This window comes from Girardinichthys multiradiatus, chromosome 4 (genome assembly GCF_021462225.1).
Source record: "Girardinichthys multiradiatus isolate DD_20200921_A chromosome 4, DD_fGirMul_XY1, whole genome shotgun sequence".
Lineage (NCBI taxonomy): Eukaryota > Metazoa > Chordata > Actinopteri > Cyprinodontiformes > Goodeidae > Girardinichthys > Girardinichthys multiradiatus.
Window position 1 is genome coordinate 36,854,823 of NC_061797.1, and position 16,719 is coordinate 36,871,541.

A 16,719-nucleotide genomic window follows, 5' to 3' on the forward strand; every position below is an offset into this window, starting at 1 on the left:
TGTCTTGCTGGGTGAATAAGTGATTAGCTGTAACTTACAATTAGCCCATTCTGAGTCAGCATTCAGGTTTTACCGCTACCTTCATCTGGGTTATACCGCTCGGCGTCCACCTGTTCCTGAACACACCCACCAGGCTGCCACTCTTCGGTTGGCTCCGCAGTTGCTCTGAAATGAGCCCTGTTCGAGGCGCTCGGTGTAACTTTTCAGGTAATGAAAGAGGCAGGTCGACCTGCAGTAAACTGCTGTTCTGCACTTCTCCAGAATGGAGTCCGTCTCTGGCTGTGCGCGTAGTTGCGCATTTGTGGTTATGACAGAAAAACGGTGGGTCAAAGGAGGGTGGGACGTCTGTTTGGCTGTGAGCAGGAGAGGAGGATGCTAAGCTTGTTTCTGAACTGAACCTATTGAAGAATGTGTTCAGTTCATTGGCTCTGTCAGAGTTAGACACACTGATAAACTCAGAGAAGGTATGCAATGAAGACACAAGCGAGTCAAAGTTATCTTTGGCTGGCCAGGGAGAGACACTCCATTCTCTCTCAGAGGGGATGCTGCCTGAACACACCATTGTCGGTGTGGCTACACACAGTTTCACAAATAGAAGTCCTACTGAATAAAGCTGGTTCTATCCAGATACTGATACAGCACATATGTCCACATCTGGCACTCAAGGACGTGAATATTGGCTGGGGTGCGAACAGTCCTCTTCCCAGAACACCCCCGCATGCACACAAGTTCCTGCTCAGTCTGCATAGCAACCACCCAAATGCAACTCTAAGGCAAGATGACAATTCTGTTAATAGTTCATAAAAGTTTTTAAAAGATAAATGTGAAAAGTATTCAAACCACTTCTATCAAAGTTCACCACACTAAATAAATGAAAATGTATTTTAATGATAATTTAGGATGAACCTTTTTAAACTAAGCAATGATCATTTATATACAAATCTTCCAGCAGCTCTGTCCAGACCCCCATTGGTCTGATCATCCTGCTTGAAGCCTGTGATCTTCTTCATCCCTGACCACACATCTCTGATATTGTTTTGCTGGAGCTTGTTCTCCAGCTTCTTCTTGTACACCTCCTTGCTGTCTCTTATCTTGACTTTAAGTTGCTTTGTTTGCTCCTCAATAATTCTCTGTTTTACTCTCTGAAGGCTCTTTTTTTCTTGTTAAGCAGGTTCTTCAGGTCACTGGTGGTCCAAGGTTTGTTATTGGGGAAGCATCTCACGGTTCTGGTGGGGATGATGTTATCCACACAGAAGTTTATATAGTTGGTTACACACTCAGTCATGGCATTGATGTTCTCTCCATGTGGCTGGCACAGTGCGTCCCAGTCTGTAGCCTCAAAGCAACCTCGCAGGGCTTCTTCAGCTTCCTGTTACCATCTTCTCACAGTCCTCTTTATTACAGGTTGTCTCTGAACAAGGGGCTTATATTTTGAGCAGAGAAAAACAAGATTGTGATCTGATTTGCCTAGAGGAGGTCTTGTTGTAGAGATGTATGAGTCCTTGACATTTGCATAAAACAAATCCAACATTTTGTTTTCTCTGGTAGATTAGCTGACAAACTTGAAACATTTGAAGTGTAGCAGAGAGTGAAACATGGTTGAAATCACCAGATATTGCCACAAACGCATTAGGGTGTTGTGTCTGTAGCTTAGCAACAACTGAGCTGATGGCATCACATGCAGTGTCAGCAACAGCGGAAGGTGGAACGTAAACTGTTGCCAAAATAACACTGGTGAACTCTCTGGGTAAATAATATGGACGAAAACTTACTGCTAACAGTTCAATATCTGGACTGCAGAGATGACACTTCACATTAACATGTCCTGGATGACACTATCTGTTGTTCACAAGTACTGCCAGTCCACCTCCTTAACATTTGCCACTCCTTTTTAAATCTCTGTCTGCTCGTATGGTTAGAAAGCCTGGCAGAGAGAGTCAGGGATATGATCCTGCCATGTCTCAGTAAAACACATAATACTGCATTCCCGATACTCTGGCTGGGTCTTTTGTAGCTTGGACAAAAAAAATATATATATATATATATGTGTACATACAAACATACATACATAGATATATGTACTTTTACTCGTTGTCTTCTTCTGCCCCAGATGAAGAGTCAGTAGAGACACCCAGACTTCCCTCTTCCCAGACACCTCCTCCAGCTCCTTCGAGGGGAGCCCGAGGCATTCGTAGGCCAGCCAAGAAACATAGTCCTTCCAGCGTGTTGGGGTCATCCATTTTGGGGGAATAGACCGACTGGGTGGCGCAGTTCAACATGCGCAGCTCAACAGACGTCGCAGCTCTGAGATTATAAAACTCACGGAAAATAAACTTTTGTTGCCAATTCCAGTGTGTCTCACAGGACGAGGCAATGGAGGCACATATCTGGAGTGACAGAAACTCGCAGGCGAGTTACTTTCTTCCTCCACACGGCCATTCCCAGAAGAGCTTGAAAGCAAGAAGGTCAGAAGATTCTGTTGAGAATTAAAATAATTTAGTTTCATATTTAAAATCATTTAGTGTTCAGTTTGCATGTGTATGCATAAAACTGAAACGTATCATGTATTGTTGGCCACAAGGAGAGAGAGGTCACAGCAAGCTTCAGGCTGGAGGAAGGGTCAACCTCAGGTCAGGATGTTTCCCAGCAGCTGTAAACAGTAAATGCGGGCTGTTCGGCATGATATGGGCAATAAAGTACTCCCATAGGGGTTAACTAATTTATCGTGGCGACACAGGAATGTAGAAAACTCCATTACGGACCAAATAATTTCTTAAAAGAAAGTTTCAACAGTTAGCTTTGAAGTTCGTTGAGGGTATAAAAACCTTTAATACTGATGGAGAGACAGACCACTTGGTGAATACAGCAATTATGCATTGGAAATTATTGGACTTATATATCAAATTAAACTTGCGTTAAACTGAATTTCCTGCTCTTCATCTGTTCTTTCTCACGACATCCGGACTGGGTAAGGTTGAGGCTGTTTGTTATTAGTGGTGAAATTATTTTACCATAACAATTTGGTGCCGTGACCCAGATGTCGTGAGCACAACCAAAGGGGATCACATCACCGGCGGGGACAAACGATAAGTGGTTTTTAATTAATTCCCTGCTGGCTGTATGATGTGCTGAACCTGAGGTGTATTTATTGGGCCATGCGGAGGCGGTTTACAAGAGTGGTTAGGATAAAAAACTCTGCCCCAGAGCTGGTCGTTGCCCTACCCCCCACTTCTGATGGAGTTCACGGTGTCGTGGATCGTGCTGAGTTCCACACTCGGGACTTGGCTCACCCAAAACGTGGATATAGTATAGTCGGGGACATTTGGACTAAGGAACGGGTTGGCTCACCCCGGGATTGCGCTCACCCCGAACAGGATGCATTAATTGGACCGGTTTGCCCCACCGGGGTCGATAAGCGACTAGAAAGTGAGCCGCTGAGGTCGGGAGTAACTTCCTTGGTCAGGACCTAAATGTTACGCTCAGTTAACTGAGAACCTTTCTCTTTGTTGCCAGCAACCGTTGGGTTTCAACTGTCTGCTTTGCTTTTTCTTTTCTTTTTTTCTCCTTGTTGTGCACAGTGTGTGTATGCATGTGTGTGTGTGTGCGAGTGAGAGGTGACATCATCGCACAAGCTGTGTGAAATGTTGAGGAAACAAGTATTGTGATTAGAAAACTGGTTGGTTTTGTGCTGCAGTTATCAAATATTAATATGGATGGTGAGTTTTATAGGGAGTTTGAGGATGTTGAATGAAGGAAAAATAGATGAATTGCAACGTATTTGGACTGTTCATACACACTCACAGGATGTGAATAAAGTGCAAAAATGTCTGGAAAATGCTGTCAAAGTGAAGGGAGTAGATATAACACAGTCTAGGGCCATTTATTACCCTGGGCATTCAAATACAGGTGCAACAGAGGGATCAAGCAAACGCAGAAAAGGATAGAGTGGATGTGTTGAATGAGGGAAAATATGCACGTAATGTGGAAAAGGCAGAGATAAATCGTAAACGTTTAATGCAGCTGCTTGCGTGGCAAGGAAATTAACACAGACACCGTCCGGACAAAAATGAAGAACAACCCGAGGCAACAAATAACGCGGAAAAGGTGTCGCCTTCACCATCGTACATCAACCCTAATAATCCGGTTACTGAGGCCATGGCTAAATGAGCTAGACAGATTATTAGCTGGCATAACTTTAGCATTGGGGGATTTCAGAGAAATCTTGGGTCGCAGCACTACAGGAAGTAATCTCCAAGTTATTGAGAATGCGGCCCGCACCTCTCATCAATCCAACGCCACACCTTATTTTGCTGTGGCTGGAGTAATGGGAGACGCGCTGCGTGACATGTTCCCATGTTCCCATAGGCGAACACACCCTAAGTTGTTCCTGGATGAGGCAGTGGAAACATGGACTAGACAGACAGGTACTCATCCTTCTAAGGATGGAGTTCATTACTTTAGACAAACTGTGATGGATGGAATACCTGAAGAAGTCAGGAAAATAATGCGAGGAAGCCAGATTTAGAAGGTGTGTTCACACGAGGTTGGAGAGACATTTGTTGCACCACATGCAGGAATATTTGGAGGAGAAAAAAGAACAGATAGAAGACAAAAAGAAACAGGCTGATGCATTAGACAAACAACTTACTGCTCAATCAGTAACATGGCAGATGAACAGTAAAAAGCCTGATAAGATAATGATCACTGCAGAGGCAGAGAGAGGAGCAAATTGGATAATGACTCCTGTTATATCTCCGCCCACTTCAACAGCTCAGGGGGAGGCAAAACCTCCTCAAGCGACACGCGTAGATCCTACCAATGTATATCAACTTGCTCCACCCATCCAGTGGGAGCCACACCCATATGGTCCTCGTGGTCGAGCCAGGGGTGGGCCGTTTGGAAAGAAGGCCGGACAAAGGGGTGGATGGGGAGGTGCTGGTTCCTCCTCCTGCCTGGTCTGTGGTCAGACGGATTATTGGGCTCGCAGCTGCCCCCAGCGTTATGGGGCATGTTCCCCCTTGCATCAACCTCTGCAACAAGCTCCTTTCACAGCACAATCTCCCAATGCAGCAATCATACCTCCGCAAGGCTGTCAGTATCCTGTACTGGGTTGGGGACAACAGTGACACACCCCACAGAAATTTCCAGACAATGGGAAAACAGCAGAATCCATTGTTCCAGTGGAAATTGAGGGACACATGTTGCCATTTCTCGTGGATACTGGAGCCATTTTTGGCACTTTAAATATTCCTCCCTCATCTGATAAAATGTCTGACGCTTGTATTTACTTATGGGATTCTCTGGGGTTAAACAGACTCTGGCTGTACTTACACCTCTCCACACTATGGTTGGAAAACAAAACCTGTTGCATTCATTGGTTGTTTCGCCTGACACACCAGTGAATCTACTCGGCAGAGACATTTTGATTGCATTGGGAGCTATAATACTTTGTTCCATGGATGGTTTGGTTATGACTTTTCCTGATGGAACCACACTGAATGCTGTGGATGGCCCCAGATCACATCAGTATTTACCGTGGCCTGAGGAGCCTTATTTATTGGGGCTTCATTGAGCCTGAAACTCCTTCTGGTGCTGGGGCAATGTCCAGTTTCCTTATCTGAAAACCCTGGATTAGGGCCCTGGCTTCTTGCGGCCACACCTGCTCTGCCACGTGTGACTTTGTTTTATGACAGAAATCAAACAGATTGGTACTAGGAACCAGTACCCACACTCTCCTGCTGCAGAGGCGGGAATTGCTGACACCATTGAAAGACTGTTAAAAGCAGGCGTGTTAGAACCCTGCCAGTCTATTTGGAACACGCCCATTCTGCCTGTAAAAAAGAAAAGCACAGGTAAATGCAGAATGGCTCGCGATTTAAGATCACTTAACAGCTCTGAAAACACCAACACTAAATGTTCCACATCCACATGTTGCATTGGCATCATTGGACCCCTTATAGAGTTGGCTCACATAGATAGATTTTGCTGACGCTTTCTTCTGCCTCCCTCTAGCTGACCACTAAATATGTCTTCTTGTTCACTTATAAGAATCAACAACTGAAATACTCCAGATTGCCTCAAGATTTTGCCTTATCCCTGGGTCAGGTTCTTAAATCAAGTTCTCAAACAGTAGCTCCAGGACTGCGTGTTGCCGGCTGACGTGACCCTAATTCAGTATGTTGAAGATTTACTGATTACACCCCGAACAACAACCATGTGTCTTGAAGCTACCAAATCTATTCTTTTACATCTTGCGGAAAGAGGTTTCGAAGTGAGTAAAAACGAAATACAGATTGTAAGAAAACAGGTTAATTTTTAGGAAGAGTTATTTCAACAACAGGAACCCATATTTCTTCTGCACACAAATCTTCCGTTTTGCGTTATTCTAAACCACGCACGATGGAAAACTTGTTGTCATTTTTAGGTTTGACTGCCTACAGCAGAAACTATGTCTCTAATCACACTGGTTTGACAGCACCACTGGGACTTTTGGTAAAAGAGCAGGGTATGAGAAATCTTAAGGCATCACTGAATTGGAACACAGACGCGAGGAATCGTTCATTACACATAGACAGCTGCTGTCGTCTGCTGCACGATTGGCTCTTCCTGATTACTGTCTGCCTTTTGATTTAGATGTTTCTGTAACAACAGTGTTGTTTCAGAAAAAAACGGGGACATAGAGAGGTGCTTCAGTATGTTAGCTATATGCTAGATAATATGGAAAAAGACATGTTGATTTGACACAATGGTTGAGAGTATGCTAGATAATATGGAAAAAGACATGTTGATTTGAAACAATGGTTGATAAGTGGATTTGTGACTGCAGCACAGAAGCCAATCAAACATGAAAATGAAATGAGATTTGTGGCTGAAGCATTGTGTTGCCTAAAAGGGTAGCAGGTTATGCACGCAGCTTCAATTTAGTAAGTGTTGAAGCTGAGACCATTGAAAATGAAAACTTGTAAAAAATAAAAAATCAAACAACATCAAAAGGCCCCTGAGGAACTTACTGTGTGGAAGAGAAAAGGAGCAAAAGAAGAAGATGGCCTTTGGAGGGGCCCTAATGGTAAGGTTGTGATTCAATAAAATTTTTCAATTCAGTTATATTTATATAGCGCCAATTCACAACACATGTTGTCTCAAGGCACTTCACAACAGTCAGGTACATACATTCCAATTAATCCTAATCATTGAACAGTGCAGTCAAAGTTAGTTATTTATTCAAATTGGATCAAAAGTTTTTCTGTCTAAGGAAATCCAGCAGATTGCATCCAGCCAGTGACTTGCAGCATTCCCTCCTCCTGGATGAGCATGTAGACAGTGGACAGTCACTGGCGTTGACTTTGCAGCAATCCCTCATACTGAGCATGCATGTAGCAACAGTGGAGAGGAAAAACTCCCTTTTAACAGGAAGAAACCTCCAGCAGAACCAGGCTCAGTGTGAGCGGCCATCTGCCACAACCGACTGGGGGTTAGAGAGAACAGAGCAGAGACACAAAGAGAACAAAGAAGCACTGATCAAGGAGTACGTTCTATGGGAAGGAAAAGTAAATGTTAATGGATGTAGCTCCTTTAGTTGTTTCACCTAGAAAGAAAGAAGAGATAAACTCTGAGCCAGTTTTCAAGGTTAGAGTCTGAAAGAGAGCACATATAATTAGTTACAGTTAAGCTCAGTCAATTGCCATGTCTAGGAGAGAGAAAGGGTTAAACATTAAAGACAGTGTCATGTGGATCATCAGTAGAGGGTGAGCATTAAGTTGTTGCCAGCAGAAGCTCGGACGATTCCCCTCTCCAGAAAGGTGTCACAGGTAGACACAGAGCCAGGCCAGGTGTAGCTTCTAGGAAGAGAATAGAGAGAACAAGGTTAAAAGCTGAAATAACAGCAAATAATGCAAAATTGGAGAGTAGTGTGAGAATGTAGCAAAGAGGGTGAAAGTGGTCATTATGTCCTCCAGCAGCCTAAGCCTATAGCAGCATAACTACACAGATAGTTTCAGTTCAGATTATTTAGTTAAACGGCGCTTATTTACAACAATGTCGTTTCAAGGCCCCCCACAGAAGGTCCCATTGATGGTCATTGTTATACTAAAAATCACAAGGATAGGGATACCTCCCTCTGTCAGACTGATTATAACCATTTGAAAAGCGAAGGGGTCATACAGGTAGTAGAAATGGAGGGTGTGTTTGCACCTCAACCATAACTGAGCCGGTTTAGGCTAAACCTAACTCCCCCCATGTTTGATGCCGCCAAACATGAGAGAACACATTTTGGAAGAGGCACATGGAACATCACATGTAGGTATTTCGCAGAAGCTTATCAATCTGGAACGATGGTGAGAGAGAAGATCAAGAACTGTTCCATCTGTGGATAATTTAATCCGAAACTTACTATGCATTCATCTCCAGGTAAGTTTAAAACTACACCCAACCTGGGAAAGAGATACTCTGTGGTAATATGTTTAATTAATCATAACATTCCCAGACATGGCTCCCGGAAAAGATAAGATCTGATAATAACAAAGATCTGCAACAGGTGGAACAAATGTTGGGACTAAAACTTGCTTTCGGTACAGTATATCATCCTCAGTCACAAGGCAAGGTTGAAAGAATGAACCAAACATTGAAAACAAAATTGGCTAAAATCTGTGCACAGACTAAAATTAAATTGGGTGGATGCATTGCCAGTTGCTTTGATGTCTGTCAGGATGTCTGTTAATTAGTCCAGAGGTTACACCCCACATTAACTACAGACTGGGACCAGCACAGCGGATACCAGGACAAACAGGTGAATCTGCACAATTATCTTTTAACACTTTCTTTAATGAGTTGCAGACCCTAGCAGCAGAGTTCTCCGGATGTCCTTAGGGAACAAGAGGCCCGTCTGTGGTACCAGGAGTCACCTGGGTGTGGATCAAGATTATAATGCTGAAGTGGCAGGAACCCAGGTTCACAGGCCCGTTCCAAGTCCTGGAAAGAACATCTCATGGGGTTCGTCTAAGAGGAAAAGGAGAAACCTGGTATCATTGGAGCCAGTGTGCACCAGCAGAGGAGCCTAAAAGGTCAAAAGCACCAGAGGTTTCTTAAAAGGGGCATAATAATCCCCTGGAGAAAGAAAAAGGGGCATAATAATCTTCTGGATCGGGAGGCTCACCGGTGATCGCACTGAGCTGAAGAGGATTTATCCACTCCAGAGACCTTTTCTTTTAGTTTTCAAGATTAAAAGAAGAGGATGTATCCACATGGAGTCATTACATTCAACTAATCAGTAGATAAATTCATGACTGGGAATCAGGAACATATGTGACTATTGATTCTGATTATGTAATCAGTGAACATGGTGTTTTCTCTGTTTAATTAATGTTTGGATTATTGTAACAACGTTAAAAGTCATGTTGTTTTATTAATTTGATGTATGACGTTTAATCGACATTCTTGAGTAAATCCCACAGTATGGGAAGGTTATAAGCTCCTGGGTAAGTGGTATTCATCTGGTACAAAGAATAAAAATGGTGATGCATTTTTGGATGTCAGTTGGAAATGGAAATGTGGGGGTGGTTTGATAATGACACTTGTGGTAATACTCATATTCTTGTTGTGTCATGTTTTCCAGAGTGGTGAGCACCCTTCCAGTCTCGATTTCCGCAGCCATCGTCATCTACTCTGGAAAATGACTGAAACATCAGATTCATCCATTAAAGATATGGAGGTATTGAATTAGATTATGTACTCGGCTCGGACATCACATTTCAGTTTGACCTCTGTTATGTGTTTAAATGTGAGGGCAGTGAGCTAACCTGGACTAAATATAATGTGTATCTGAGTATCTATCAAGAAAGGTGCGGTGGATGGTATGGTGAACATCGGCATGCCGGCACAGGGTTTTGTCATTTGGGACGAGAAAACAAGGAAGAACACTGTCAGATAATCCATATGCAGAAACATTACAATAAAGACACCTACTCTTATTTGTGGGAATATGAGTTCCGGATTTTATATGTATTTAGGAGTGGATTTGCCAGGTTGGATCGCACAAGATCAGGGTAGAATTGTTAGAATTAATCTTGTTTCTTCTATGGCCAAAGGTGGTGAAGTGAAAACCCCTGTGGTTCAAATAAACTATAACACCTTAACCCTGGAAGATGTTATCCAAGGGGCTCTGGGATTTACCGAGTCCAATTTGTGGTTGACATGGATGGCTCAGACAGTACGAGTCAACCATGAGCAATTGTATTGCATGTGCGGCTGTCAGACCAACTCTGGTCACTGTGCTTGCTCCCATATATGTGGCAGCTGGTTTCGAAAATGTACCTGTAATTTCAGCAGTTTGTCCTGTAACCCCAAATAAGAATGTGGACAGGATCAATTACATCCATTACAATGTTTTAAGATTAGCTAATCTGACACGAGACGCGGTTGAAGAGTTGGCAGAACAGTTGGCGCTTACTTCTCTTATGGCTGTGCAGAATAGATTGGCTCTGGACATGTTGTTGGCTGAAAAGGGTGATGTGTGTGCAATGTTTGGTGACATGTGCTGTACCTTTATTGCTAATAATACTGCCCCTGATGGTTCAGTGATTCGAGCGTTAGAAGGCTTGCGTACGTTAAATAAGGAAATGCATGAACATTCAAGAATTGGCAGGGGACTGGAGGAGTGGTTCACCAACACTTTTGGTAAGTGGAAGAATATAATTATCTCATTGCTCATTTCATTGTCTGTATTTTTGGGTATTCTAGTCACGTCTGGATGTTTGTGTGTACCATGTATTCGCTCTCTTACAGTAAGGCTTATAACGTCAGCTATTGCAAAAGGGGCAGGCACTCATGCAACTCCATATAATATGATGCAAATGCTGTTGCTGGAGGTTGGGAATTAGTGGCCCAGCTGTAATTCATTGCTTTCCTTTATTGCTTTGCAGAGTACTAATCTTTTGGTGTGCATATTTTGATCTTAAAATCCCTTTTTTTTATTTTATTTTGTTACTTATCATTGCTACATCTTTGAATGTTGACCTCTTTTGCAGAGGTCAAAAGGGGGAATTGTTGAGAATTAAAATAATTTAGTTTCATACAGTTTGCACGTGTATGCATAAAACTGAAATATATCATGTATTGTGGAGCACAGGGAGAGAGAGGTCACATCAAGCTTCAGGCTGGAGGAAGGGTCAACCTCAGGTCAGGATGTTTGCCAGCAGTTGTAAGCAGTAAATGCAGGCTGTTCGGCATGATATGGGCAATAAAGTACTTACATAGGGGTTAACTAATTTATCGCGGTGACACAGGAATGTAGAAAACTCCATTAGGGACCAAATAATTCCTCAAAAGGAAGTTTCAGCAGTCAGCTTTGAAGTTCGTTGAGGGTATAAAAACCTTTAATACTGATGGTGAGACAGACCACTCAGTGAATACAGCCTAGCTTTGCTGATCCGAGTCTCTCCCTAAGGCTTTAGGTAATCTTTCTTCTTTTGTATTATTCTTTTGTATTCAATTATGCATTGGAAATCATTGGACTTATATATCAAATTAAACTTGTGTTAATCTGAATTTCCTGCTCTTCATTTGTTCTTTCTCACGACATCCGGACTGGGTGAGGTTGAGGCTGTTTGTTTTTAGTGGTGAAATTATTTGACCTGAACAATTCATAACTGATCAAAGACCCCACCGACATTCCGGCACAGGTAAAAACCCACAGAGGTTTGTTTCCTTGTTGATTCAGTCGACTGCAACGGTTCCTCATATTTTCCTCAGATGAGAAGTTTACATTTTTTGAGTTTATCACCAACGTGTGTCACTCTGGTTCGCCCCCAGTTTTTCTTCTTCAGACCTACCCATCCTCAACCGGAGAAGAAAAGAAATTATCAAATAATTTCTTTCTTTTTTTTATATTAAATTGGATAGGTGTATTTAGAGGTGAGGGCAGGGTGAGGCATAATTTAATGCGATTTAGAATCACCAGTATTTAATCCAAGGTATCAACTTGTTTTATGCAATACTGATTGAAGTGTTTTATGCTGAGTGTTTGATTTGCTGTGCAAGTGTGCTGAATCGCGCCGCGCGTATCCGATCAGCAAGGTGTGTGTGTTTTGTCTGGCTGATCCCATAACAGCCAGGAGTTGAGTTAGAAGTTGGACTTTTAAAAGTTTTCCATTCAAAGCAGCTGTTGTCTGGGTCTCGTGGCGTGACCACTCCTTTGTCCCAGTTTTATTACTGGAGTTTTTCCACTGAGTTCCCGCCTCAGAGTTTTATGACCCTTTGTTCGAGATTTGGGGCAATCAGCCCACCAGGAGGACTTCTCTTTCCAAATTAACCCAGATTGGACATTTTGTCCATAAAACTGCTGGTTTGATCTTCATAGACACTCAATGCACATATTTTTTCTTTTATTACTATTGTTAGGTAGTCATTTTTATTCCCTTTGTGTAGAATAGTGCTTGTTAGTTAGGTGATGGATTTTGGACCAGAGTAGTAATTATATCAGGGCTACATGTGTCACGATGTGGTTTGCGGGCGGACCAAAGTGCAGACAAGAGCTCGGCAGGATCATCTTTATAATTCAAAGGTTTATTTCTGAGGTCAAAACGTAGCAAAACACACTGCAGGAACGAACCAGAGTCCAAAGACAACAACTCACAAAAATCCCTGCAGGTACTCCAAGGCAAGGCGAAGCATAAGGTTTCCAAGACAGAGCAAAACAAAGCATAATCAAGGTAGGGAACGAGGAGTGACGAATAAAAGCAACCAGCGACGAACATAGACACCAAACCAACTAATATACTGGGGAAAGACAAAGGCAGGTAATCAAGGGAACTGAGAACAGGTGCGACAAGGAGGCAGCAGGAACAGGTGAAACAAATACAAAGGCTGAGAAAGAGTGAAAGGACTAAATAAACAACAGAAAACACAAACTAAGCAAGATAATGAATGAGAGGAGGAAATAAAGAACTAGAATAACTATGAACTAAAGTAAACAGATAAACTAGAGGGGAACATAGAAACAGTAACCTAAGAAATAAACAAAGAGCCCATAAGGAGAATCTAAGTTACAAAACAAACCAAATGAAAACAATAACTAAAGCAGGAATAAGAACAAATACCTAACCATAAATAAACACAGAGCTCCTAAATAAGAATCCAAGGATAAATAATAATAATAATTACAACAAGAATAATACTACAAAAAATAATAAGAAAGCAACAACAAAAGGCACTAAGAGTTAGAGAAATACAATACATACTAGGAAATGATAGAGGGAGGAAAAGGAACTAATAAACCTGAAGCCCAACCCAAAATGGAAACAACTAAACAAACGTTAACACAAAGCCACAAGCAAAGTCCAAAAATGTCATATCCTGACAACATGGTTTCAATAAATGTCCATATAAGTACATTATATATATATATATATTACCTCGCGCATTTGCATTGATTCTTTTTTAATTTCTGTAAAGCATTTTATTCCAAAATAAATGAATACAGTTATTAATAATTTATTAATAAATATTCTATCAAATAAAAAAATGTCCCCATGAAATAAAACAAATTAAATATTTAAAAACAAATTTTTAGCTCATTCTGCCATTTATTTCAAGATTTATTAATAAATATATGTATTTGCTACAAATTGTATTTATGTATTTCTTTAATTATTTTTTATTTTCTTGAAGATTTATTTATTTCATAATGGTGTTTTATTTTGTGACACATATTTTGTAAAGCTCCTTTACATATTTCATGGACTTTTATTTTCAACTTAAGTTTTCACTTTTGGCTCTTTTTATTCATGTTCTTATATTCAAATAAGGGTGCGATATTTCTCTGTGGGGCGGGTCTGATCCTCCAATAAGCTAACCGTTTCCTCCAACCTTAAAGATCAATCACGGCAAAATGTTCCTACCCCTGATCTCTGTTGGTCCAACCAGCATCAAATCATAAATCAACTGGGTTTACAAATAATTTAGTGGGCAATATGGAGGACATTGGAGAACTCCGAGATGAAATGGAAAGGTTTGCTAAAGAAATTCAGCAACATAATTTAACATCCGATTCTATTTTGGCCGGTATTGAAAACTTTCTGAAAACACTCGGGCGAATATGTGCTCTTCAAGATTTAAATATTGGTGAACAAGTAATAAACTGTTGAAGAGAGACTGAGCAAAGTGTACTTGTTAAAGACGTCCAAAGCATTGGAGCTGGACGCCCACCTCTGGATGTTCCTGTTCATATGCTGACTACCTGTGCCATTGCTGGCCTGTCAACCAGGTCAACCCCATGGGATACTTTGCCTTACGGCTCAGCTCTCTCTTCCCCTCAAAAACAAACCTTTGAGGCAACTGGTTGCCCTGGATTTTATTTATGGTTATCAGAGTAAAGAGGGCTAAGCAAAAATCCACACCATACTTTTCAGATTTGTATTTATTAAAAAAAAGAAGAACAAGCTATCATTTACCTTCTACTTCACAATTGTTGCACTACGCTTGTGGATCTAACAAGGGAAAAGGTGAATAAGTTTAAGTGGTATGAATACTTTTGCAAGGCTGTAAGTATAGATATCACTCCTTCCACCTTGAAGAGACCATCTTGAAGACTTAAGAAGCAGGTCGACCTGGTTAGAAATTACACCCGTGTTCCATCAGGAACAGCTGGTTAACACTTTGTTTAACCAACCAAATTACAGACATTTAAATTAGTTGTGTAATGTCTCCCTGCTGAAATAAATTATCTTGCTGAAAATAAGAAAAATTTTTTGACCCCTATTTGTGAACAGTAAAAGTCAGCAGCAGCTTTCTGGTATTCTTTATTATTGGATCTGGGTTGATTGGAGGCTTTTGGGTCTCAATGTGTTAGAAGCAGCTTTTGTCTTTTTATGGACAATATGTAATACTTATTTATTAATGTCCCTTATTTAACCCAAAATCGGCTTGTAACTGTGCGCCCTGTAATAATCTTGATCCTGCACAATATGATCATAGTCCTCAGACTACTGTTTTCAATGAATTGTCATACCAAACTGCTTGAATATGGCTTTCAAATTGAGTTTTGAGAAGCTTGTCCATTTGTAATATGACATATAATAAGTTGTGTTAAAAAATGTAAATGACTGACAAATACATAAGACAACAAAAAGATTATTGTCAGTTTACCATCAAACAGTGGTGAAAGGGGCACTGTGACATTGTTGTCATACTGATGAGAAGGGTGCTGGCTGTGTTGTAGCAGGTCCTGACTGGCTAGAAAGGAAAACAGGCCAGATAAGTTAGGTTAAAATTCAAAATGAAGTTGGCTTGACAGAGTGGGTTAATTGAAGTGATGAAGCCATCAAAAGGAAATCTTCATCACTTGATCATAATGGGAAATTGTGTTGTTCTGATGCTTCCTTAGACTCTACTGAATGGCTTGGACAGATAGATGTGAAGAACCCATCTGGCCTGAATGTAAGAACATTCTGATTCTATGTAAAGTGCTTTGAGACAGCTTTTTGTTGTGATTTGATACTATACAAATAAAATTAATTTGATACCTTACATGTTTAAATTCTTAAAACCTTACTAACCATACAATATGATGTCACATGCAATTTTCTTCTCCATTTAAAAGGTCTAATATATTTAAATGCATTTCTAACAGAAGATCAGACCATTACTCGACTATTAATGATGAAGATTTGGATGCTTTGGTGATGGAAATCCAGCGTGCTCATTCAATGCTCATTCAATTGCTGGTGACAAAATCATGCTGGGGCATGTCTGATCCAGGGGTATATGTATTCAAAGGGTCCATTATTTCCCAGTCTCTGTTATATGACAAGATCCTTTTAAGCTGTGAAGAAAATTTAAGCCTGCACTCACTTGAACACCACTTTACGATCTCCTGTGTCCATCCACACTCGACACTGGTGCAGAGTGAAGGTTCATCAGTTCTAAGTTGAGAGCCTTACGTATAGTCATAATGTAGCTTCTGCTTCAGCTATTTAGGACAAATTTTACCAAAGCAAATCCGGTAAAAGGGGACACAGAGGCACAAAATGGAGGGTTTCTCAAAAGATGTTCAGATCCAAAACGACCTGCAACTTGGTTGAAGTACTTTTACATTTATAAAATAAAGAAAACAATGCAGTTGTGCAAAGTGTAACATTTTAGCTGTTTTTAGTCTGGCTAGCTCTGTTTATCTGTAGGAAAACTCATATATACGATTTACACATGCACAAAGAAATTAATTTGACGATGGTTCATAATCAAACATACCTTGGACAGGACTTCTCCGACTTGGACGGGTTCTGTACAAGGTGTCTGCGGTTAGCAGATTTCTCAGTCATACGACTGTATGAAAACTGATATAAAGCAGGATTGGCTGATGTTATATGTTATAAGAGTACTTCAGCTGAACATTTTATCAATTTCGTAAAAATTAACTTTTTTCATAAAAGCATAATGAATTACAGGGATTTGTTATCCCAAAAAATAATTAATCAAAAATAAACAATCAAAAACACTTTAACCTACCAAGTTCCATTATTCCAGTTATTCTCAGTTGGCTGTATTGATTTGTTCTGTCCCTTTAACATGTCGTTAGGTGTGTGACAGAACGATCCCTGGGCTTCATGAGAGGCCCAAAGATTTTTACACATCTCATTGAGCGGCTGGTGAGAGACACCACAGTCTGTCCTTCTCCTCCTCTCTTTGAAAATCAATAAGATGCCTCTATGTGCTCATTCACGTGGATAA

General features: G+C 41.0%; 1 long non-coding RNA gene across 4 annotated transcripts; it reads right to left on the reverse strand.

The window, feature by feature from the left end:
* Positions 1–2,300: 2,300 nt before the first annotated feature.
* LOC124866874 lies at positions 2,301–16,638 on the reverse strand. 4 transcript variants are annotated; one of them, XR_007037939.1, is made up of 5 exons: positions 16,498–16,638; positions 16,240–16,325; positions 15,844–15,961; positions 15,139–15,221; positions 8,294–8,994 (listed from the first exon to the last, which is right to left on the reverse strand). It is a non-coding gene; the product is annotated as an uncharacterized LOC124866874 (long non-coding RNA). The 4 variants fall into 4 exon arrangements; XR_007037937.1 differs by having other exon boundaries at positions 8,295–8,994; positions 15,139–15,225; XR_007037940.1 differs by lacking the exons at positions 8,294–8,994; positions 15,139–15,221 and adding an exon at positions 2,301–2,476.
* Positions 16,639–16,719: the final 81 nt, after the last annotated feature.